This window comes from Panthera tigris, chromosome A3 (genome assembly GCF_018350195.1).
Source record: "Panthera tigris isolate Pti1 chromosome A3, P.tigris_Pti1_mat1.1, whole genome shotgun sequence".
NCBI classification, from domain to species: Eukaryota; Metazoa; Chordata; class Mammalia; order Carnivora; family Felidae; genus Panthera; species Panthera tigris.
In genome coordinates, this window is record NC_056662.1 from 87,354,070 (window position 1) to 87,380,292 (window position 26,223).

Genomic DNA, 26,223 nt, shown 5'->3' on the forward strand with positions numbered 1-26,223 from the left:
TCTCCCACCCCCCTACTGTCTCTCTCTCTCTCTCTCTCTCTCAAAATAAATAGACTTTTAAAAAAATTAAAAATAAAAAAAACACTAGACCAAGCAAATAAATTTATTGTCTTATACAACCCAAAGTCCAGTGATAGGTGGTAACTGATAAATGTCAGCAGTGGCTCACTTATGTCAGTATAGACCCAGGTTTATTCTTCTCTTCATCCTGCCATTCTCAACAGAGGCTCTATCCTAAGACTGGCTTCCTGTGGTGGCAAGGGAGCTGCCAGTAACTACAGAGGATAGAGACTTTCTTGGTGATGTCTTGGAATGGAGGCAAGGAGAGGCTGTCCACTAAAATGAAATGTCTTTTCCCTTTAGTCTGATTGGCCCAATTTAGGTTTTGTGTTCATATATAAGATACTGTATTTCTAAAAGCCTCTCAAACTTTAGGTTTGATAGGCACAGATACAATGTTCCAAGTTATAGTAGTTTAACTGAGCATGGCTGGATATAAGGGTTCAGGTGATGTCATCCACATCTTCCTTCTCTCTTTAACAGCTTTTCTCCATTTGGTAGTCAGGAAGGCCACCAGAAACCTGAGACTTACATCTTATCAGGTTAGCAACCTTAGCAGAAAGAGAGCGTCTTCTCTGATAACTCTGCAGAAAAACCCCAGAGAAGATCCTGCTTGGCCATATTCTCATTCCTGAATCAATTACTGTGACCACAGGAATAGAATACTTTGGTCAGGTCTGGGTCCTGTGTCTAAGGGGGAAGCAAGCACCCCTAAGCTACTTAGAAATAGTTCTCTAGAAAAGGGCTTGGTTACTGAAAAAAGCCAGAACAGGTACTGGGAAGGCAAAAATAATAGCTGTTCACTATAATGGTATTTTAGCAATTCAAAAGAGGCCAATTTGGCAGAGCAGTGGCTCTCAAATTTTGGTCCCCACAATTTCTGACCTATTGAATCAGAAACTGTAGGGGGTGGAGCCAGAAATCTGTGTTTTAAAAACCTACCTACCATGTGATTCTGATGCAGGATGAAGTTTGAGAATCAGTGATAATGAGGTTTCCCTCTGGAGCTATGGAAGTGCAATAGGTCAAGCAATTAATTCTGGGGATAGGGGAGGTTTCTTAGGGGAGGTGGAATCTAATTTGAGCTCCAAAAGATTAGGTGGACCTCACTGTGTGAAAACATTTCCATTTCTTTCTCTCCACCTTCCTACTCTTCTCTTGCATTGAAGCCTGGCTGATGCCAATTTAACATATTCAATCTGCCTCTTGAGTCACTGTGTCTCGGCTTTTCTTTCTCCTAGAATATCCCTCTTTTTTTTTTTTTTTTTCCTCTTTACTGATTCAAATCCTAGCCATCCTTTAAGGGTCAGCTCAAACCTTCATTTCTTCCAGGAAATCTTTTTTTTTTTCTCCAATTTATTTTTATTGTTTGTTTATTTATTTATTTATTTATTTTGAGATAGAGCGTGAACAGGGGAAGGGCAGAGAAAGAGGGAGAGAGAATCCCAAACGGGGTCTGCACAGTGTACAGAGCCCAACACAGGGTTCGAACTCACAAAGCCATGAAATCATGACCTGAGCCAAAGTCAGACACTTAACCAACTGAGTCTGCCAGGTGCCCCCATTTCTTCCAGGAAATCTTACCTGATAACCTCAATTTTCACATGGTAATTGATTTTCTATAGACCAGGTACTATGATAAGTACTGGAATTATATAAATATACTATCTGGTTTAAAGGATATATGCATTTTTTTTAAGATGCCATCAGAATGCCCTCTAAAAAAGGCTCTACCAGTTTACATATTCACTAACATATGAGTCTACTAAATTCCCCACATATTCACCCCCACTAGATACTATCAGTCTTTCGTTTTTGCCAATCTGGTAAGTGAACAATATCTTCTTACTGTTTTAATTTGTATTCCTTTGATTACTAATAAATTTGACTATTTGCATTTTCTCTTCTATAACTTGCTTGTTAATATCTGTCTGCTATTTTATGAGACTATCATAGAATGAGTGGCTTATAAACAACAAACACTTATGTTTCATAGTTCTGGAGCCTGGAAGTCCAAGATCAGGGCGCCAGCATGACCAGGTCTGGTGAGAACCCTCTTCCCGAGTTGCAGACACCTGTCTTCTTGTGTCCTCACATGACAGAAAGAGAGCGAGAGAGCTCTCTGGGGTCTCCTTTATAAGAGCACTAAATCCCATTCACAAGGCCTCCATCCTCATGACCTAATCACCCCCAGAGGCCACACCTCCTAATACCACCACATTAGGGGTTAGGGTTTCAACTTATGAATGGGGGTTGAGGCGAGGGACACAAACATTCATTCCGTAAGAATATTCTAAGTTCGTTAGTTTTTATTTTTAAGCTTATCGTACAGAAACTTTAATTTTCTTTCTTTTGGTGTACAGTTCTTTGTATTTTAACTTACGTATAGATGTGTATAACTACCACCATAATCAGAAAAAGAACAGTTTTATCATTCCAAAATGCTCCCTTGTGCTAGCCTTTTATAGTCACACTTCCACTCCAACTGTAACTCCTGGCAACTACTGATCTGCTCTCCATCACTGCTGTCTTATGGTTTTGAGAATGTTATATAAATGGAACCACATAGAAGGTAACTTCTTGAGGCTAGATTCTTTCACCCAGCATGTTTTAAGATTTATCCAAGTTGTTGTATGTATCAGTAATGTGTTCCTTTTTATTGCTGAGTAGTGTTCATTGTATGGATGTACCAAAATTTGTTTATCCATTTATCCTTTGAAGGACATTTGGTTGTTTCCTGTTTGGGGCTATTATAAATAAACCTGCTATGGACATCTGTGTATAGGTTTTCGTGTTGATATAAGCTTTTATCACTTTAGGGTAGATTCTCAGGAATGGGATTGTAGGGTTATATAGAAAATGCTTGTTTAACTTTATAAGAAAGGGCCAAGCCATTTTCTAGAATGGCTGTACCATTTTGGATTCACACTAGCAACGTATCATATTACCTACTGCCTCTTCCAGAGCTAATTAAATTAGGGATAAGTGCCTTAGCCAAAATGTATGTTCTATTAGTCAGACCAGTGACTTATGAATGGACTAGTATGAGAACGCTGCAAAAAGGGGACAAAGGGACCCAAACAAATCTGAATCTGAGATTTACAGAAAGAAGAGAAGCAGAAGCTAAGGTCAGAGGGGAAGCAGAAACCTAGAAATACTGAGTCATCTGTATGGTAGACTTATTTAAGTAGGGAACAACAGTTGCCTTTGTCAGAGGGCATGAGGAGATGACAAAGTCAGCAGAGCTGCTGTTGCCGGGTCATGAATGATGAGAAGTTCATATTCTATTGCTCTTTGAGACCTGGCTTTCCAGTAGCAGAGCTGGAGGCTCTGTCCTTTTGTTTGTTTGTTTGTTTCTGTGCAGCTTTAAAATAAACTCTCATAAGTTATAGAAGGAACCTTTAATGTAAAAGCTTTACTGAGACATGATTCACATATGAATTCAATGGATATCATCCATTGAAAGTGACCATTCGGTGGTTCTTAGTATATTCATAGAGTTCTACACAGCTATCACCACAATCAACATTAGAAAGACTTCCATCACTCTAGAAAGAAACTTCAGGCGCACCTAGGTGGCTCAGTCAGTTAAGCATACGACTCTTGATTTCATCTCAGGTCATGATCTCACAGTTCATGCGTTCCAGCCCCATATCAGGCTCTGTGCTGATAGTGTAGAGCCTGCTTGGGATTCTCTCTCTCCCTCTCTCTCTGCTCCTCCCTCACCCACGTTTCTCTCTCTCTCTCTCTCTCTCTCAAAATAAATAAACCAAAAGAAAAAAAAAACTAAAGGAATTAAAAACAAAACAAAACAAATAAAATAAAAAGAAACTCCATATCCCCAGCCAAACAAACTTTTTTATCATGGGGACCATGTGCAGTTCCTGATTGTTCCTGAGTAACAGGTTTCCATTCCCTGCAAGTCCATGAAAGTCTTCAAATAAGACAATCACAGCTTACTGCAGGAGCCAAGTATCAACCCACTCTATTGAAATGACAAAGCCTACCTACGACATGTGATTGTTCATTCTGTTTCTGAGTATGACTCTCACAGGGCTCTGTGTGATGTGTGATGTCCTCTTCCCCCAGGTGGTAAGTATATGTGACAACAAATTGCTAGCAATCTCATTTTCTCAGTGTTGGGTGTCATGTGTTCAGCCATGTCAATAATCCTAGGTTGGGAATCCCACCCTTGCTAATGGGGTGACTAGGAAGAAAATAAAACAAGGTGTTCAATAACATATTTGAGCAGGCAGAAGAAAGAATCAACACACTTGAAAATATTTAATTGAGATTATCCAGTCAGAGGAGCACAAAGGAAAAAGAATGAAGAAAAATGAACAGAGCCTAAGAGATATGTAGGACACCATCACACATACCAGAGTATGTGTAATAGGAGTCCCAGAGAGAGAGAGAGAGAGAGAGAGAGAGAGAGAGAAAGAGGAGAGAGAAAAACAGGGAAGAAAGACTTTCTGAGGAAATAATATACAAAGACTTTCCAAATTTGGTGAAAGATGTGAAACTACACATCCAAAAAGTTCAATGAACTAAAAGTTCAATTTATCCTAGCAGGATAAATTCAAAGAGATCCACATACAGATATAGTATAGTCAACCTGTTGGAAGACAAAGAATCTTGAAAACAAGAGAGAATGGACTTATCTTATACAAGAGAGCCCCAGTAACAATGACAACCAATTTCTCTTTGCAAATCGTGTTGGCCAGAAGGCAATAGAATGACATATTTAAAGTGCTAAAACATGTGGTACCTGGCTGGCTCAGTCAGTAGAGCATGCGATTCTTGATCTTGGGGTTGTGCGTTTGAGCCCCATGTTGGGTATAGAGATTACTTAAAAATAAAAAAAAACTAAAAAGCCTTTTTAAAAAACATTTCTTATTTATTTTTGAAAGAAAGAGAGAGCGAGAGAGCAGGAGAGGGGCAAAGAGGAGAGAGAATCCAGGGCAGGCTCTGCACTGTGAGCATAGAGCTCAACATGGGGCTCAGACTCTTGAACTGTGAGATCATGACCTGAGCCAAAATTCAAGAATCGGCCACTTAACTGACTGACTCACCCAGGTACCCCTAAAAATAAAAAATAAAAAATAAAAAACCTTTAAAAGAATACAAAGTGCTAAAGGAAAAATGTATCAACCAAGAATTCTGTATCTGGTCAAACTATCCTTCAAAAATGAAAGAGAACCACACTCCTTTTTTTTTTTTTAATTTTTTTAACGTTTTTATTTATTTTTGAGACAGGGAGAGACAGAGCATGAACAGGAGAGGGTCAGAGAGAGGGAGACACAGAATCTGAAACAGGCTCCAGGCTCTGAGCTGTCAGCACAGAGCCCAACGCGGGGCTTGAACTCACAGACCGAGAGATCATGACCTGAGCCGAAGTCGGCCGCTTAACCGACTGAGCCACCCAGGCGCCTGGAACCACACTCCTTTGACCTCTGAAATAGCCACTGCCACCGCCTTCCAGGAAGAGAAGAAGTGGGAGAGGAACTTAAGTTGCCTGTCACCTAAGTCTTCTAGCTGTGCTGCCTGCAAAGAGTATAGTATGTTCATCTGTGCCAAGCTTGCCTGCACCTCTCCTCTAATCCAAGCTGGATCCAGAATTGCATCCAGACCAATTTCTGCATCAGTGTTATCTTGAGAGAAGAGGGCTCTACAGTATTTAATGGCAGCACAGAATGGTGTTTTAGCTAATCCAGTGGGAGTTTCACGCCAGTGCAATCAGAGAGACATTGATACTATTAGCAAATTTATTGGTACAGGTGGTGCAACAACAGGAGTAGCAGTTTCTGGTGCTGGTGTTGGAATAGTATTTGGCAGCCTTCTCATTGGTTATGCCAGAACCCCTCACTTGATTCAGCAGCTGTTCTCATATGCTCTCCTCGGACTTGCCTTGTCTGAAGCTTTTGTTTGATGGTCCTTTCTTAATTTTATTTTCCATGTATGAGAAATTACTGCTTGAAATGTTGTCCCTCATATTAATTATGGATGTAATTCTGTGTATCTTACAGTGACTCCAAAACCTATAGTGATGGTGCCACGGAAACGTCCATTACAAGTTTCCCCACTGTCTGAAAGTAGAGCATTCCTATGAAATATTTCTTAAGCCAAAATGGTATAAAGTAAGAGTGTCCCCCACTTTCTGAAAATTGTGTTACACTGCTTTTTTTTTTATGAAAGATCTACATTGGTACCTGTTTTAGCTGTTTCTTCTGCCAGTTCAGATCTATTCTCGAACCCTTCTAGTGAACTTGTTATTTTAGTTATTGTACTTTTTACCTCCATAATGTCCATGTGGTTCTTTGAAAAAGTTATTCCTCCATCTTCATTGACATTCTCTATTTGCTGCAACATGTCATACATTTTATTTACTTCTTTTAGCATGGCTCCCTCTAGTTCTTCCAATATATTTCTTTTTTTTTTTCAGATTTTATTTTTTATTACTTTTTAAAATGTTGATTTATCTTTGAGAAAGAGAGAGAGAGAGAGAGAGCAGGGAAGGGGCAGAGAGAGAGGGGGACACAGAATCTGAAGCAGGCTCCAGGCTCTGAGCTGTCAGCAGAGCCCAGCACAGGGCTCGAAACCACAAACCATGAGATCATGACTTGAGCGGAAGTTGGACACTTAACTGAGCCTCCCACGCGCATCTCTACCAATACATTTCTAATAATTATTATTAAGTCTTTGTATGTTAAATCCTATATCTGAACCTTGTCACAGGCAGTTTCTGTTGTCCTATCTTATTGTGTAGGAGTCACACGTTCTTGTTTCTTTGTATGTCTTGTAAATTTTTGTTGTTGAAAACTGGACATTTTAGGTACCATGTAGCAAATCTAGATCCTGATTATCTCTCTCCTGGGACTTATTTTTCTTGTTGTTTGGTTGGTTGTTTGTCTAATAATTTAAACAAACTATTTTAGTGAAGCCTATTGCCCCTTCAATGCGCAACCTCTGTTCTTGCTCCTCAGAGAATACAGCCGTGGATAGGCACAAGTTACTCTGGGATGACAGTGTTTTAGCAGAGCTCTCTTTGACAGTCTCTTTTCCTGATCTCTCTGTTAAGCTAAGCTGTCTGCTTCTGTTAGTATTTAAAATCCCTTCCCTTTTGGGCGTCTCAGCAGGCTGTTTGCATGTTCTTATGACATGGAACCTGGCTTTTCCTGCTGTAAGTAATCCAAAAGAGAGAAGGGAAAGTCAGGTGGAAGGTATCCTCTTTATGACCTACCCTTAGAAGTCACATAGCATCCCTTCCACCACATTTTATTTGTTAGAAACAATATGATAAGTCTGACCTGGGCATTCAGTGAGTGCGGAATTGGGCTCTACCTTGTGAAGTGAATCATATCAAAGAACCGGTGGATATATTTAGGAATCACTTTTTTTTTAAAGTTTATTTATTTTTGAGAGATAGAGAGCAGGGGATGGGCAGAGAGAGGGGGAGACAGAATCTGAAGTGCTGTCAGTGCAGAGCCTAACACGAGGCTCAAACTCACAAACTGCAAGATCATTACCTGAGCCAAAGTTGGACGTTCAACTGACTGAACCACCCAGGAACCCTTAGAAAGCACCTTAATAAGAAGAGGCAAACTGGGACACCTGGGTGGCTTAGTCGGTTGAGTGTCCAAGTTCGGCTCAGGTCATGTGGTTCATGGGTTTGAGCCCCACATGGGGCTTGCTGCTGTCGGTGAAGAGCACGCTTTGGATCCTCTGTCCCTGTCTCTCTGCCCCTCCCCTGCTCATGCTCTCTCTGTCTCTCAAAAGTAAACATTTAAAACACACCTTATAGTCTGACAAAACGAGGCAAAATTCAAATATCAGTAAGGCCCAACTTTTGTTGATGTTTATGTTCTTTAGCAGGGCATGATATGGCTTTGGGGTTTCGCAGACTTTCATCATGGCTCTGTGTCTATCTCAATCATTAGATTTTGATTCTAAAGATATATGGAGCGTAGAGGTGCCCTGGTGGCTCAGTTGGTTGAGTGTCCAACTCTTGATTTTGGCTGAGGTCATGATCCCAGGGTCATCGGATTGAGCCCCATGTTGGGCTCTGTGCTGAGTATGGAGCCTGCTTAAGATTCTCTCTCTCTCTGTCTCTGTCTCTCTCTCCATCTGTACCTCTCCTCAACTCATGTGTTCTCTCTCTCTTTCTAAAATAAATATAAATAAATAAATAAATAAATAAATAAATAAATAAATAAAGTAAAGACATATAGAGGGCAATTATTGCCCCCAAATCCCATTTTTTACAACACTTGCACTTGAGATGAGATGGTGATGAGATTCTTTATGTCATTTAGACAAAGTCCCATGCGTGTTAACAAATCACAGGAAAAAGCTTGGGATGACTATTCTTTTTTCTAATCCTTTCAGGCATTGAGCTGTGACTGTGCTGAGCAGGCAGAAGGCGCACAGTGGCTAGAGCTGCTCAGTACTTGTATGGCCAATCAGAAAGCAGTGTGGGTAACAAAAGGGGTGGAGGATTGTGGACAAGAGCGATGGTCAGAAGAGGATGTGGAGTAAAACGACTTTTTTTCTGTCAGGAATGCTGACATTTTTAGATGGGAATGTGAATTTCTGCAAGTGGTCCAAGGTAGCTAAAAGGTATAAAAGCATGGAGTAGTGTGGATATAGTAGATTCTAAAATTTAAAAAAATCTTTTTTTCTCAGGAATGCCAAAAATATTCATGAACATCTTTTAGTTTACAGGAGATTTCCAGATTCACATCTTATGGGCAAGCTAATCTAGTCCCTTCCCTTACCCCTTTTTATGGTAAGGAAACCAAAATCCAGTGAGGTTAGTATCGGAGCAGGGCTAGAAAGGAAACTTTTGTGATTCCTAATCCAATAAGTATTCAGTGTTCTGTATAGCCATAAGTGGCTTATCAAGATTTGCATGATCTTATCCCTTATACTTCTCTATCCTTATCTTGTCCTTCCTCTGTAACATTCCACATCAGCTGTGCTGGCCTTCTAGTTATTCCTCAAACATACCCAATGTGCTCCTGTCACAGGGCCTTTGCACTTGATGTGTCCTGTTGGAAACCTCTTCTTCCAGAGATCTGAATGACTTTCCCTCACTCTTCCCTTATATCTCTGCTGTCACTTTACCAGAGAGGACTTCCCTGGTGACCATATCTAAAGCATTATCCAGCCACTGCTTTATCATTTTTCCCTTACTTGCTTTATTTCCCTTACTTTATGTTATCACATTATATATTCTTTGTTTATTATTTCTTTCCACTAAAACGCTGTGAAAGCAGGTACCTGATTTTTCTTGACTACTGTATCCTCCAGTATTTAGAGTAGTGGCACAGAGTAAGTATTCAATGTAATGAAAGTCAATTTGTCATGCCTTTGTTCGAAAGCTTCCCATCTCTTCACAGTAAAAACCAAAGGCCTTGAGATGGTCTTTGTTATGGACTGAATTGTGTCCTCCCAAATTCATATGTTGAAGTCTTAACCCCAGTATGCCTCAGAGAATATGACAGTAGTTGGAGATAGGACCTTAAAGGGTAATTACAGTTAAATGAAGTCATGAGAGTGGGCCCTAATCCAATATGACTGGTGTCCTTATAAGAAGAGGTTAGAGACACTAGAGATGTATATGCATAGAAGAAGCCCATGTGAAGACACAGAAAGAAATTGGCCAACTGCAAACCAAAGAAAGAAGCCTAAGGAGAAACCAAACTTGTCTATACCCTGATCTTGGACTTCTAGCCATCAAAAATGTGTGAAAACAAATCTGTTGTTTAAGCCACCCAGCCAGTGATATTTTGGTAATGGCAACCACAGCAGACTAAAATAGCCTGGTTCCCCTCCACCTCATCTCCTGTGTCCCCTCTTACTCATGCTATTGCAACTTCTTTGGCTTTCTTGCAGTTTCTCAAGTATGCCAAGATGGCCTTCACCACAAGAATTTTTGTATTTTATGTTCACCTTTCCTAGGCTGCTCTTCCTCCCAGATTTCTCTAGTGCTTATTTATACACTTCAGTCAGTTTTCTGCTCACATGCTGCCTTCTTAGTCATGCCTTTTTTTTTTAAGTGTATTTATTTATTTTGATAGAGAGGGAGAGAGAGAGAGAGAGAGAGAGAGAGCGAGCACTTGTGCACAAGTGGAGGAGGGGCAGAGAGAGAATCCCAAGCAGGCTCCATGCTGACAGCATGGAGCCAACATGGAGCTTGAACTCACAAGCCATGAGATCATGATGACCTGAGCCAAAATCAAGAGTTGGATGCTTAACTGACTGAGCCACCCAGTGGCCCCATGCTTTTTTTTTTTTTTTTAAAGAAGTTTGTTTGCTTATTTATTTTAGAAGTAATCTCTATACCTACCCAACATGGGGCTCAAACTCATGAACCTGAGATCAATGTTGGATGTTCTATTGACTGAGCTAGCCAGCCACCCCTGGGTCATGCTTTCTTGACCATCCTATTTAAATCACAGCTTCTGTTACTTCCTTATTCCCTCTGTCCTGATCTTCCTTGGTTTTCTCCAAAGCAAGTACCAATCTGACATACCATATATATTCTTGTTTATTGTCTGTCTCCCCCATCTAGGCTGTATATGCCATGAGGGCATGAGTTAGTGTTGCCTTCTGGTTTGTCACTGACTCTTTGGTGCCAGAAGAGTTCCTGGAACAGAGGAGGACCTCAAATAATAACCTCAGTTAATGAATGTGAAAAATGGTCCTGGAACATAGGTAGACAGATAAGTAAGACAGACTAGAAGGTCCATGAATCCATTTTATATATGGGAACTTACTCCTTTGTTGTTTGTTTTTTAAAGGGAAGAGCCATTTCAGTGAAGGGGGAAGAAAGTATCGTTTTTTAAAATATCTGGAAACTTCATGATTTAATATATTTGGAAGAAAATAAAGTTAGATCTTTACTTCATATCAGAAAAAGAATAAATGTTAGATAAAATATATCTAACTGCAAAAAATAAAATTATGAAATTGTAAACAAAAATTTAGCAAGTTTAGGAGAATTTTTGTATAATTCCTGGGTGTGTATGCTTCTGGGGAGTAGAGTGAGGTTTCTTAGACAAAAAGAATACTCAGAAGTCATAAGAGAAAAGATAGATTTGATTACATTTAAAATTTACAATGGCAAAAGATACTCAGAAAGAAAATATATACCTATTTGACAAAGGGTTAATGTTCCTTCTATACTAAGAATTACCTCCTAATACAAAAGAGACAATCAGCTCATTAGAAATATAAGCAAAGAATATTAGAAGGATTTTTTTTAAAGTTTATTTATTTTTGAGAGAGAGAGAGAGAGAGAAACAGAGCATGAACAGGGGAGGGGCAGAGAGAGAAGGAGACACAGAATCTGAAGCAGGCTCCAGGCTCTGAGCCGTCAGCACAGAGCCCAACATGGGGCTCCAGTTCACAGACCACAAGATCATGACCTGAGCTGAAGTAGGACACTTAACTGACTGAGCCACGCAGGCGGCCCCGAAGGATTTTTTTTTTAAGGAGGAAACTCACATGGCCGGTAGATATGAAAGGAGGTCAATAACTTCATACACACATGAACACACACACACATACACACACATTTTTACTCATTCATTTTGTAATAAAAGTATACACTAATTTTTCTACTGTGTGTCAAGTATTATTATAGGCATTGGAGATAAAGCAGTGAAGAAAACAGGGAAAATATCGAACATCATGGAGCTTATGTTCTAGTGGACAGAGATAAGAAGCAATAAGAAATAAATTATATGGTATGTTAGGTGTAAGTGCTGTAGAAATAAGTAAAAAATGTAAGGGGACAACATAAAAGAAAAAGGAATTCACAAGATTATTTTGCCCAGTTCTAGGGAAATGAATTTGGAAACCCAGATAAAATGGATGTTTTTCTAGGAGAATTAAATTGCCAAAATGATTGTGGGGGGGAGAAAGACATTATAATCAAATTATATGTCATAAAACATCTAGATATAGATATATATACATCTTTAATGTAGCAGTGTAACTATTGGGATTCTAGCCTATAAAAACAAAAATATCAGTGGGTAAGGCTGTGTATATACAGCAATGTTTATAGTATCCAAAAGATTGAAAACAACTTCAGTGTCAACAACACGTTGAATAATTGATAATGGAGCCATACTGTGAATATTATCTATTTAAGAAAGAGGATCTATATTGTTTATTTGGAGAAATGTCAGTAATCAGAAAAGGAAATAGCAGGCTAATGTGTAAGTTTTTGGCAAAAAAGAAAAAGAACATTTCCCGTTACATGCAAATAATATGTTTGTGTATGTTTGTATGAATATACAGAAATGTATGGAAGGAAACACTTCAAGACTCAATATTAGTTATTTGGAGTTGGCGTGTTGGCTTTTTGTTTGTTTGTTTGTTTCCTCTACCAGGATATTTAGTTTGAAATAAAAATGTGGTTAAATATAGTTTGTAAAAAAGACTTTTCTTTCATCTTTTTCTGTGCTTATTTTATTTTTATTTATTAAAAAAATTTTAATGCTTATTTTTGAGAGAGAGAGAGAGAGAGAGAGAGAGAGAGAGAGAGAGAAAACGCGAGCGTGCACGCGCGGGCGCGCGCGCGAGAGCATGGTCGCGGAGGGGCAGAGAGTGAGGGAGACCCAGAATCTAAAGCAGTCTCCAAGCTCTGAGCTGTCAGCTCAGAGCCCCACGTGGGGCTGGAACGCAGCATCCACAAGATTGTGAGCCAAAGTCGGACACTTAACCGAATGAGCCGCTTAGGCCCCTCTCTATGCTTATTTTAATGTTAATAAAAGAAACGCATCTGCTGGCTGCTAGGTAAAACTGACGCATGAGACGTAGGGCAGGTGGTGTGATTTGTGTGGTATCCTAGGTGAGACTTCTGAGTTTTACCAGATTTTGCCCAACCATTGAGCTTTTATGTTGGTGTAGTAGAGTAAGTTAAGTTACTCAAGTTCCCTCAACCCCAAGTTTTTTCATCAGTTAAATGAAGGTTAAAAATATCTAACACACAGGTAGGTTATTTTTATTGTGGAATGACACATGAAAGGATTTTTAGAGCGTTAAGCTTTCAGCTTAATAAGCTTCAAATCAGTTCTAATTTCCTGATATTTTCAGTGGCTGTGATACCCATCACATCATTGCTAGGGATGCAAAAATAGATTTAAGGCAGGAACATAAAGGCAGGAAAATCTTAACCATACAAAGCACTATGATATCCAGTGCGAAATGAATTATTACTGAAGCCAAAAATGGCCAGGGAAGACTTCACGGAGGCGAGACAACACAGATCTTAAAGGTTGCGCAAGATTTGGATGGGACAAGCACAGAGCGGTCAGAGGCAACGATACACTGGGCGCTTGAGAACACGGTGGACTCCTGGAACGCCACACGCGAGAGCGCCCCCTTCCGGAACCAAGCTCCGCTGGCTCCTTTCTTTTGCCTCCCGGCGAGCGCGGTGCCGGCGGTACGCAGGCGCCGGGAGCAGATGAGGGCTCGCAAAGGCTCGATAGACGCGCATGCGTGCAGCTCTCTGGAGGCGGTAGCTTCTTCGGCGTCGAGACTGGAGGCTGAGTGCTAAACTGTGTGGGGCGCAAATGGGATCCGGCTGTTAGTCGGGTAGGCATAGGTAGGACCGCTGCCTTGTGGGGAATAGGGGGCTGGAAGGCGGGAGCCCATAGCGTGGGGGTCCTGAGCCTTTCCTGTGAGATCCGGGCCGACTATTGTATCTGTGTCGCAGCGGCTGCGCACAAAATGGCGGCGGGCCGGCGGCGGGGGCGGGAGGAGGTTGGGGGACCCCCGGGATGAGAAGGAAAGCTTGGCTGCCCCGCTACCGCGTCCGTTCACCTTGCTGCCCCGGAGGGCCGGGTCGGGCACCCGTGCTAGGACATTGCTTCTGGAAGAGCCGCCCGACGCCGTTGCATTGGGCCGAGGAACAAGAACAGCCCTTTGGCAGCGCCGTGGCGGCCCCTTCCCCATCGGCGCAGGGCCTGCCGAGGCCGCGCCGGGCCTGACAGCCAAAGGAAGCGGTGGTGCGGGAGCACCGACGAGGGAGTAACCTTTCCCGTCGGGCCTTGAAGAGAGGCGGTGGAGCTTGAGCTGAGCCCTGTGGCGAGCGACGTTATGCAAGGAGCGTGGAGAGAACATGTTTGTGTTTGGGGCTGGGGAAGGGGGAGTTGGGATGAAGGGAGAATGTTAGATCCAGCGGCTTTTGCTGGTTGCTGTTTCCGCCTTTCGCGGGTATGAAAGCAAAGAAAATGTCACCTCTGTGCGGGATACGGGGAACCATAAATGATTCTGATACTTATTTACAAATTTCTCAAAGGAATCGCGAATACGGATCTTTAGTTGGTTTACTTGTGTGTGATTCCTAGGCTCAGTCCCCTTCTGTTAAAGGTGGGGGGAGAATGTATACCACACAGTTGGATCCTTGAGGACGTTTTGAACAGATCTTTTGTTGTTTGAGATAATTGCGAACGAGGGAGACTTTTGTTAGTACAAAATCTTTAATTGAACTAGACAGTGACGGCTGCCTCAAGCTAATTTTTCTTAATCTTAAACATTTACTCTAGGGTGAAGTTGGGGGCGGGGAGGGTAAAACCCTATTTTAATCTGAAGGATTTCTGAAGCAAAACTTGTTACCAGGATCTGGCAACTTAAGTTGATTCAAATTCTTTTTCTAACCGGCTTTAGAACCGTGCGCGAAAAAATTTATTCGTTTTTATCCTTCATCTGTTGTAAAGGGTTGACTTAATATGTCAGGGATATTTGCTGACTCAAATTTGCAGTTAGAATTGAAAAATTGGAAAAATTAATTTATAAAAAAACGGTTAATGAAACTTACACAGAAAAATAAATGCATACTTTACATTATTCCAGCATAGCTTTAATTTTATTAGGCATTCTAGACTTTTTTAATATTGCATTCTTTTCTTTCAATATGACAACATTTCATATACATTTTATTTTGTATCCCCATACTCTGTAATATGCACTTTTAAGTGATGTGGACTCCAACATGTTAATACGGTAAAAATATGCTGGGCCGTTCCCTGCGTGGTTATTGGAATCTAGTTCAGAAAAAGGTAAAACATTTGGAAGAAAATCACAAAATCTCATTGGTTCCTATTAACTAGTTTCAGAATGTTTTTATTAGTGTTACATATATGTTACCTTGAATATTGGTTATATTTTAGTCTTGTAATCTCTTCTTTTTGTGTCTTGGAGAGTGTGTATAGCGGATACTCTTGTTTAAAAAAAAAGCTTATTATAGTCGGTGATCAGTTTGTATTTCAGGGCTGTCCTAAAGATTTTTCTCTTGGGAGCTTTTCAGAGGTGATCTCTGGAAATTTTCTTTTTATGTAGTGAAAGAAAATGAGAGACAGATAATTTAGTGAAAAGAGAATAGGCTTTGGAATCAGATCTGGATTCAAATCCCTGTTTTTTTATTACTGTATGTGTAAGATTTTGGATAAATTATTTTAGTCTTACTTAACTTTTGTTTTCTTATCTGTAAAATGGTGATAATACTACTTCCTGCTTGGGATTGTTGTGAGAATTGAGTGAGATCGTTAGCTGTTACTTTATTACAAGTTTTTCAGTCTTAAGGAAGCATCTTTTGTTTGAAGATTGTTTCCTGGGGATATTCCCTTTTAGTTAAAAAGAGGCTTAAAAGAATTCAGATTAAATTGATAGAATTTTGGAGCTGAAAAATCAGCTAATCTTTGATTAAAATATTTGGTGTATCTATAAATTTTATATATGCCTCTCTTGTAACCACTTATATTGTTGATTGTTTATCTTTGTTATCTGTCCCAGTGACTGGTATGTATTCAGGACTCATGTGTTGAGTGAATGAACTCAGCTGGTACTTGCTAGAGCCTGGGTAAGATCCTGAGCCTTTGGAGTCCAAATTGTGTTCTTTCTAACATGACTTGACTTAATGTGTACCAGTCAGAGTTTGAATAAATCTGTCCAAATTCTTCATAACATGCTTTAGATACTAAGAATTAGTGCTTCCAGTATGAGTACCCAGTGACATAGTTTGGGCTGTTTGGACTGTTTTGCAAGGAAAGAGCAGCTACTGAATGTTGACATGTGGTGGTTTCGACCTCCTGCACGTTGAAAGTAATTGTTTGTGGTCAAAGCCAATAAGCCCCTGTTTGTATTCAACTTTACTTTTTTATTACTTCAACTTTGTTTACTGTAGTCTGAAATTTGTGGCTGAGAATGAAAATGGACAATAGGTATATGAAAGATACGACAGTAATGGAAAGGAAGAAGGTGAGGTGTAGAAATAAAACATAGCTATAATAATGATCAGTGAGGGTCAAGAACAAGAGTTTTGTAATGAGAAAAAAGTTCAGGGAGTACAGGAGAGTTTTAAGGTACACATGTTTTGATATTCATGATTACCTTGGGCACATATATTTTGGGTTATTTTCAACTCTTGAACTCCTTAAATATCAAAATAATTATTGTTCGAGTCTTTTAAGTTTTTACACTTTTTTTCCTACCTGATTTCCACAGTCTTCATTTTATTAAACTTTCAGCTAATATACTTATTGTCTTGTTGTTGAGTGAATGTTGCCAACTTCATTTTCCTTTGAATTTCTTCCATTTGTTTAGAAAACTTTTTATTGTGGAAAATTTCAAACATGTATAAGAGAGAGTATTATGTAATGATTCACCCGTGTACCCATCTTCAATAATTGCAAGCTAATGCTCAATCATGTCTCTACCTTCCACCCTATTACTGTTTTTTTTTAAATTAAAAAAAAATTTAATGTTTATTTTTGAGAGAGAGAGAGAGAGAGAGACCAACCGAGCATGAGTCAGGGAGGGGCAGAGAGAGAGGGAGACACAGGTTCCAGGCTCCGAGCCACCACCACAGAGCTTGATGTGGGGCTCAAACTCAGGAACCATGAGATCGTGACCTGAGCTGAAATCGGGCACTTAACCTACTGAACCACCCAGGCACCTCTCCACCCTATTATTTTTAAGCAAATTCCATGTCATTCATCAGTTTATAGTTCAAAGTTTTTCTTTATAATGCTTAGAGAAAAGCATATTTATTGCTCCTAAAGTAACAATTTCTTAATGTCGGATAGTCAGTATTCAGATTTCCCCAATTATTTCATACACCATACTCGTGGTGTATATATACATATACATACACTATATACACAGTGTATAGTTTCTATTTCAACTACTATATTGAAATTTTCATAAGTTACCCACGTCTTAATAAAAGAAACAGGGATTTACCTATTTCTTTTTTTTTTGTTTTAATTTTTTTAATGTTTATTTTTGAAAGAGGGAGAGAGACAGAGCGTGAGTGGGAGAAGGGCAGAGAGAGAGGGAGACATAGAATCTGAAGCAGGCACCTAGGTCTGAGCTGTCAGAGCAGAGCTGGACGTGGGGCTTGAACTCAAAGACCATGAGATCATGACCTGAGCCAAAGTCAGATCCTCAACCGACTGAGCCACCCAGGTGCCCCAAGCGATCTACCGATTTCTTAAGTAAAGCATTTCATTTGCTATCTTAACATTTTTTGAGTACCTACTGTGAGTCAGAAGGTATAATTTCGCCAGGAGGTATAAATTAATTGTCACATCACCATTCTGAAGTGGTATTGTTTTTATTCCTATTTTTCACATGATGAAACTGAGGCTTGAGTTAACCAGCTTGCTGAGGGTCACATTTTTAGCACTCAACAGGACCAGAATTAATACATTGAGTTTAAGTTTTTAAAAAACACTGTTACATTAGTGTTAAATTTTACTTATGGGAGTTAACCAATTTTGTATGAAGTAATTCACTGGAACCCCTCCTAGCAGGGTGGATATCTTCAGATTAGTTGAAATGTCCCCAAAGATGAGATTATTATGAATTGCATAATAGGCTGACTAATAGTCAATAGGGAGTGAGCATGATGCAGAAAAAGAAAAACAAAAATGTGTTTAGGGCTGATGCTCTTTTATCGTGTTACATGTTTTGTTTTCTGCCTGTTGCCTTACTTGCTTATGGTTTTTTTTCTTCTTGGTATATGATTAAGGAGATAGTCCTTAGATAGTCTGGTGTTAGACTTAAAAGGTTGGGTCATTAACTTAATGAATTAAATCTCTGACAGAAATTCCTGTCTCTCCTTACTTCCCTGTCCCTTCTTTCCCTTCTGTCGAAGGCAGCTATGCTCACCACTATACCACCAACGCTCTTTCCCTTCTGTTGTACACATACACACATGGTGATTTTTTTTCCTGAACTGTTTGAGAGTAAGTTGCATATATTGTACTCCTTTACCTTAGTTTATTTCCTAAGAACAGGTTGTTTTCTTTTGCTATTGCTATTTCCTCTACTATTTCTTTTGAATTATTAGTCATAGTAATCAACCTCAATTTAACATTGATAAAATTCTTTAGTCTACCATCTTCTGATTTTGTCAGTTGGCCCAATAGTGTTCTTGATAGCAGTTTTTTTTCCCCCTCTCCAATACAGGACCGGTCTAGAATCAGATGATTGCATTTAATTGTCATGTCCTTTAGTCTTTTTTACTCTGGAACATTTCCATAGCCTTTCTTTGTATTCTGTGAAGTTGACGTTTCTGAAAAATATAGCTTGCTTCGTTTCTTTTCCTGTTCCTTTTACTTTAAAAAAAAATTTTTTTTTTTAATGTTTATGACAGAGAGACCGAGCATGAGCGAGGGAGGGGCAGAGAGAGAGGGAGACACAGAATCCAAAGCAGGCTCCAGGCTCTGAGCTGTCAGCACAGAGCCTGACGCTGGGCTTGAACTCACCGTGAGATCATGACCTGAGCTGAAGTTGGACACTCAACCACCTGAGCCACCCAGGCGCCCCTTTTTTTCTTTTTAATAGAACATTTCTCATTTTGGATTTGTCTGATGTTTCCTCTTGATTAGATTGAGATTATGTGTCCCTGGCCAGAAAAATCGCCTAAGTGATGCTGTGTCCCCATGGTATCAAATCTGGAGGTACATGATGTCCATCTGTCTGCCATGGATGATAATATTGTTTGATCATATATTTGGTCAAAATGTTTGACTCCTTCCTGCCTTGAACTAATTAATTTGTGAAGACCCATTTTAAGAATATGTAAATGTCCTACTTAGCAAAATTTCCCTCTGGATTTAACATGCGTAGGTGATTCTTGTCTGAACCAATCTTTACCAATATAGTTATAAAATGAATTTTCAAGTCAGCAGTCCCTCTACATTTGCATTGATTGGTATGGAGTTATGGATTCTTGTTTTTTTCAGTGGTTTATTATTTATTGTACAGTTTTTTTCTTGTTTTTCCTCATTTCATATTTATGTATCTTGTCTTGCACAGTGAAAGCCCTGGTTCTCAGCACTATCAAAACATTTACTTTTTTGTTTCATCCTATGATATATCTAAAGTAATTGAAGAATTACTTCACTGATGTCACTACCAAAGAAAACTCCAAAACAAACTACTAAAAAGAGTAAGAATTTGTTTGTAGTTCTTCCCTTTCTCTTAGCTACTCTCAAACTGACGATCTGTATATTTAATAGTGGGTTAATAAATTACTTGAGTTAATTTTTATTCCACAGTGGCTTACGGTATTCATTTGAAAAATGTATTAGTTCGCTTTCAGTTTTAGATTTTTTCCCTTCTTCCATCCTTGTTTTAATTTTTTTTTTTTAATGTTGACTGTTAACATGCTTAGGCATTTGACCAAATAGTTTAGGTATGCTTAATTGAAGATTTTGGAAACCCTGTTAGACAGAGATGTACCCTTTGGCTAGTATACTTCATGAAAACAAACAGCGTAATGGCAGGGAGGGCAGGTTATGCCTCAGAACAATTGCATCTGGGTAGTGAATGTCTTCGATATTGTATTTACCTCTTGGTCCTGCTGGCCTCTGTTATATGGGCTTTATTTTGTTTCAGTGCTTGTGCTTTCTCACTAAGGCAGTAATATATGCATTTGAGTTAAAAAAAATGTTTATTCATTTATTTTGAGAGAGGGAGAGAGAAAGAGCACGTGCAGGGGAGGGGAAGAGAGAGGGAGGGAGAGAGAGAAAATCACAGGCAGGCACTGCGCTCAGTCTCATAACTGTGAGATCATGACCTGAGCTGAAATCAAGAGCTGGATGCTTAGCCCAATGAGTCACCCAGGTGCCCGTAGTAGCATTTGTTTTTTGTTTTTTTTTTTAATTTTTTTTTTAACGTTTATTTATTTTTGAGACAGAGAGAGAGCATGAATGGGGGAGGGTCAGAGAGAGAGGAAGACACAGAATCTGAAACAGGCTCCTGGCTCTGAGCGGTCAGCACAGAGCCCGACGCGGGGCTCGAACTCACAGACCGTGAGGTCATGACCTGAGCCGAAGTCGGACGCTTAACTGACTGAGCCACCCAGGCACCCCCGTAGTAGCATTTGAAATTTATCAACATCCACTACTTTACTCATTTCTAGTTTTGTTTTATTTTATTTATTTATTTATTATTCACTTACTTACTTACTTACTTACTTATTTATTTATTTATTTATTTATTTATTTATTTATTTATTTATTTATTTATGGGGAGAGGGGCAGAGGGAGAGAGAATCTTAAGCAGGCTCCACACTCCGCACAGAGCCTGATGCAGAGTTCCATCCCACCACCCTAGGATCATGATCTGAGCTGAAATCAACAGTCAGACTCTCAATTGACTGAGCCACCCCGGTGCCCCTCATTCTAGTTCTAAAAACAATTCCAGGAAAGATTTCTTGATTCCAGCTTGGATCAGGAGGTTTCTCTTGGGCTAATGAATTACATTTGTTGATGCTAGCTAGCAAGGTAAGCAGGCCCACCAATGCACATGTCAGGGAGGCATCATTTACTGTGAATGCAGTGTTGTCTTCACCCATTTATGTATGCAGTGCTTCAAAAAGTATATCTAATTATATTCATCCTGTTTAGCAAAAAGTCGTTTTCCTGGAAATAGTAACTATTGAATCATTGCTATATGAGGTGATTAATACTTGGTTCTTGTGGTGATCTGTTCCTAGCATTGTATGTTAGCAAGTTGAGCTTCCATTTTTTTTCAAATATGGAATCATGAGGTTTATCACTCCTTTCAAGTGGCAGTGAAGTTTGTGATGCCCTCCATGATACCAAATAATGTTTCTAATTGTCTACTCATTCTGTTTCTTTGACAGTTTCCTTGAGGTACCTCATTGTGGCATTTTAATTTCGAGGGGTACTCTCTATTCACACTTGTGGCACCTTTGGAGTTATGACTTGCATATCTTTTGTGAGACAGGAAGGGACAGAAAATGGTAGAAAAGAGGCTGAGTGGATCCGTATGTATGCCAGAAGAGATTAGCTGATTGACATTTAAACTGAGGAAAGCATAGAATGACACGTACTCCCTGTTGTGTTAACTGACCAGTGTAAAACCTGTATTCTCAGGTGTGAAAGTGGATTTATATGTTGTGAGACCATCACTCTAACAAAATAATACCAAATGAGGTGTGTGGGTATATATATCTAGAAAAATAATGGTAGTTTATATAACCTTTATGTAAAGATTATAGAATACTAAAACGAACAAAAAGAGATTGTAGAAAACTTTTTTCTGAATGTAATGATGGTGATTTTTCTTTATTGGGGGGTGATAATGAACACTTACTACTTTTGTATAGTTAGAAAAAGCAAAGCTATAAAATTTACATTTTACATGGAAAGATACTGAGAGGAATTATAGGTTCTAGTTATGATCTTGCAACTTAGTTCTGAGGCTTTACTTAATCTGTAAAAACTGGTATCCCCTTACTCACAGGGTTTTTGTGAGGCTCCAGTGAGATAATGAATATTAAAAGCATTTTGTAAACTGAAGTAGTATAAAGTTCAAGTTTGGGGTTTGATGTGCATTTTTCATTATGAGTCTAGTGTAATCATTATGGTGTGGCTAATTTTTTTTTAAACGTTTATTTATTTTAAGAGGCACAGAGAGAAGGGGAGAGAGAGAATCCCAAGCAGGCTCTGCAGTATCAGCCCAGAGCCAGATGTGGAGCTCAATTTCATGAACCTCGATATCATGACCTGAGCCAAAATCAAAAGTCAGACTCTTAACCAGCCACCCAGGTGCCCCCTGACTAATTTTTGATGATGCTTTTAGATTTCTGGATTTCTGATTTCTTTACCGGTATCCATAAAGAAAATAAAGGATTCCCTTTCTTATGAAAGATTACATTAGAATAATATGTAGTTCTTGATTGTCCTTGGTAATGGACATCTCAGACCTTATGGGATCTAGTGGCAATATCTTTTTAATCCATCAAGCCATTTCTTCATGCCTGCCTCAAGAACTCAGTTCCTATTAAATGTTTCTTTTCTTTTTTTTTTAATATGAAATTTATTGTCAAATTGGTTTCCATACAACATCCAGTGCTCATCCCAACAGGTGCCCTCCTCAGTGTCCATCACCCACCCTCCTCCCCCACCCCCCCATCAACCCTCAGTTTGTTCTCAGTTTTTAAGGGTGTCTTATGTTTTGGCTCCCTCCCTCTCTAACCTTTTTTTTTTTCCTTCCCCTCCCTCATGGTCTTCTGTTAAGTTTCTCAGGATCCACATAAGAGTGAAAACATGGTATCTGTGTTTCTCTGTATGACGTATTTCACTTAGCATAACACTCTCCAGTTCCATCCATGTTGCTACAACGGCCATATTTCATTCTTTCTCATTGCCACGTAGTATTCCATTGTGTATATAAACTACAGTTTCTTTATCCATTCATCAGTTGATGGACATTTAGGCTCAAATGTTTCTAAAAGAATTTTTATGTTTGACATTTAGTTGAATATTTGTTGTGTCAGAGTGGCGGGTTTCAGTTCTTAAAAGGGCATAGAAAAGAGTTACCTGCTACTTGTCACAATAGAATTTTTTTGGGAGTTCAGAATGTTTTGTGACCAATAAATATCCTGGTTTTGAAAAAATATTAAATATAGGAAAATAAAAGTTAATTGAAAATAGTGTAGTTCTAGTTTCATACAGTAAAGTTTGGTGTACTTTCCTCCCCTTCTTATCCATGCTTGTATTTACATACACAAACTTGAAAGAAATTATATCAAAATACGAATTCATTCTACATGACGGTCTTATTGGTAAGGATTTAATTTGCTACTTTTTGTTTTCTATAAAAAGCATGTTACTTATATAATCAGGAATAAAACTTACTTTAAAGAATTTATATTTAATTGCAGTTTTTTCAAAGCAGTGTTAATAATTAAGAACTCAGATCTTTTAAAAAAATTTTTTTTTAATGTTTATTCATTTTTGAGAGAGACAGAGCACAAGGAGGAGAGGGAGACACAGAATCAGAAGCAGGCTCCAGGCTCTGAGCTGTCAGCACAGAGTCCAGCGCGGGGCTTAAACTCACAAATTGCAAGATCATGACTTGAGCCAAAGTCACTTAACCACCTGAGCCACCTGGGCACCCCAAGAACTCAGATCTTAACTCAAATTCTTCTAAGTTAGTTTAATGATTTCATAAATTGACTATCCATAAATTACGGTAGGTGAACAAACCTGTTTATGGCTAGAGTTCAGTTATCCAGAAAATGGCATATTCTCTAATAGTTATGGTTAATAGAGATTATATTTACTATGTCAGGCATTTGTTCTGAGTTTTGGGGTATCGCTTGTTACTTTGTATAAATTCTATGGTAGTCCCAAAACTTACAAAGTACTGTCAAATCAGTGAATTCCATTGTTGGTGAAACCACTTGAGTTTCTTTACTTTTAATAGCAGATTTGGAGAACAAGGATTCTCTTACATTTCCTGTTTTTGGGTTACAGACCAGTTTGACTTCAGACAGATGTGATGGTAATACTACATACTTATATATGTAATACTATTATACAAGTATTTTACTTTTAACATTTTATGTTTTGTCCATATACCAATTTAAAAAATGAAAACGGGTGTGTGGGTGGCTCAGTGGGTTAAATGTCAGACTTCAGCTCAGGTCATGATCTCACAGTTTGTGAGTTTGAGCCCCGCAGCTGGGAGTCTGGAACCTACCTCAGATTCTGTCTCCCTCTCTCTGCCTCTCCCCCCACCCCTCTCTCTCTGTCTCTGTCTCTCTCAAAAATATTAAAAAAAAAAAAAAAAAGAAAGAAAACATCTTGAAGGGTTTTGTATCTACTAGTTCATATCTGTAGGGTATGCCCTACCAAGGATGTTTAATATCATTCCTTTTTACAGCTGCAAAATATGAATATACTATAGTTTATTCAACCAGTTTCCAGTCTCTGCAAACCCTTTTAACTGCAGAGGTGTGAAAAGGGAAACTTCCAGATTTTTAACTGTATTTTTTAATGTTTTTAAAAAAATTTTTTTAATGTTTATCTTAGAGCACATGGGGGAAGGGCAGAGAGAGAGAGGGAGACACAGAATCCAAAGCAGGCTCCAGGCTCTGAGCTGGTCAGCACAGAGCCTGACGCGGGGCTTAAATCCATGAAATCATGACCTGAGCCACCTAGGCACCCCTAACTATATTTTATCATTTTGGTTTCTCTAATTCTTAGGAAACGTTAACTCCATCTTAAAAACTGAGTGTTAGCTTTATGAAGAAAGGGATCGTTTCTGGCTTAATAGCCTTGCTACTTCCTTACCTAGACCAGCATTGTCAAGGTATTAGTCAAGTGGATGAGTAACAGTTGGATTTGGAGTTACTCTGATGTATTTATTGCTAAGAAGACAGTTTCTCTAAGTTTTTTAGGAGTACCTAGTTTTTTTGTTTTTTGTTTTTTTTTTTTTTTTTTTTTTTAGATCTCTCAAATGGTCTGATAGTTGATTTTGGAATTTTATCCTCCTGAATCTGTTGAAGATGGTAAATTCCTGTGGTTCATTTTGTTGTTAGCATTTGCCTTAAGTAGTTGTACCTTGAGGCATCATTGGTAGGGCTGAAGTTTAAACAAAATGAAGGGGAGAAAGTTAAGCAGCAAAGAAAAGGATGCTGATTGGTAGAGCTTGCCTGTCCTTAAATTAGAGTTGAAGAAATGAGGCTTGAGAATTCTATAATTGCCAAAAGGAAGTTTATAATACCTTATAAGTAGAAAGCTTAAACTATAAATACAAGAGCCTTTTTGGTCATAACATTTTATTTGCAGTGAATGTGAATGATACTTTTAAGAGAAGATTAAACAATAACTTTCCTAAATGATTAAAAATGCACTTATATTTATAAAAAATTAAGCAAATGAAATACAAATATACTCCTTAAATTTCATTTACAGAGAAAATAAAAGGTTACTTAAAATTTTTTTTAACTATTGAAGAGATGTGGGGCAGCTGGGTGGCTCATTGGTTAATGGTAGCCTAAGGTGTTTGATGATTTTACATTAGTGGATTACTGTCTGAAAATGTTACTGAATGCAAACTAAGAAGAAAACACACTAGATTTAGACCAGGTCTGAAATTCAGAAGGAGTCTTGGGATAAAAGAAGTATTGGCTTCAAGTTCAGAAGGATTATATTTGTTCTTAGGAAGGAGGTTAGTTGAAGAGACCTATTGAAAGAGTGACATTTGCTTATCATGACGGATTTTCTGGGATATGCATACAGGAGAGAAACTTTCTTAGCTCAAGCCATCAGCAACTCCAGGAATCAGAATACAAAATAAATAACTATAACTAAACAAGACCCTCATTTGTCTTACTAAGAGAGAAGGGAGAACAGTCTCTTTGGGAGAACCAGGGCTGTTAATTTATTACTATATCTTATATTAGATTTCACATTGGGATTAACTGTGTATAGGAGGTGTGTGTGTGTGTGTGTGTGTGTGTGTGTGTGTGTGTGTGTGTTAAGGCTCCTAAATAGAAACAAGCCAAACCTCTGCTTACTGAGAATTTAAATTTAAATTATGAAAAGGCCTTTTTATTTTTATCTTCGTGTATATTGCACATTGTTTTGTGAATATTGAATATTGAATGTTTCTGGACTGATATTCATGACTACTACACTGATGCAGATATGCCAGTTGTTTAAACACGGAAATAATTCTACCAGTAAGTAGCTGCTATCCCAAGGGTGGACCTCCATTTCCCCCACTCTTTTAGTTCCTCCCTGAGGACTGCCCCCTCTCTCAACCGCCCCCCCCCCCGCCCCCGCCCCGCTTTGTGCTACAGCAACTAAAAGCTTAAGG

At 38.9% G+C, this 26,223-nt stretch overlaps 1 protein-coding gene across 3 annotated transcripts in view; it reads left to right on the top strand.

Moving 5' to 3' along the window:
- Nucleotides 1-26,223, top strand: part of ZNF638 (zinc finger protein 638) — a 138,353-nt gene that overhangs the window by 38,088 nt on the left and 74,042 nt on the right. For 2 of the 3 annotated variants that reach the window (XM_042981695.1, XM_042981696.1), the window contains exon 1: nt 13,648-13,668. The exons of the other annotated variant lie outside the window; for it this stretch is intronic. The gene's annotated coding sequence lies outside the window, so the exon portion shown is untranslated. Of the gene's footprint in view, nt 1-13,647; nt 13,669-26,223 lie in introns of those variants that run through there. 3 annotated transcript variants of the gene reach the window in all.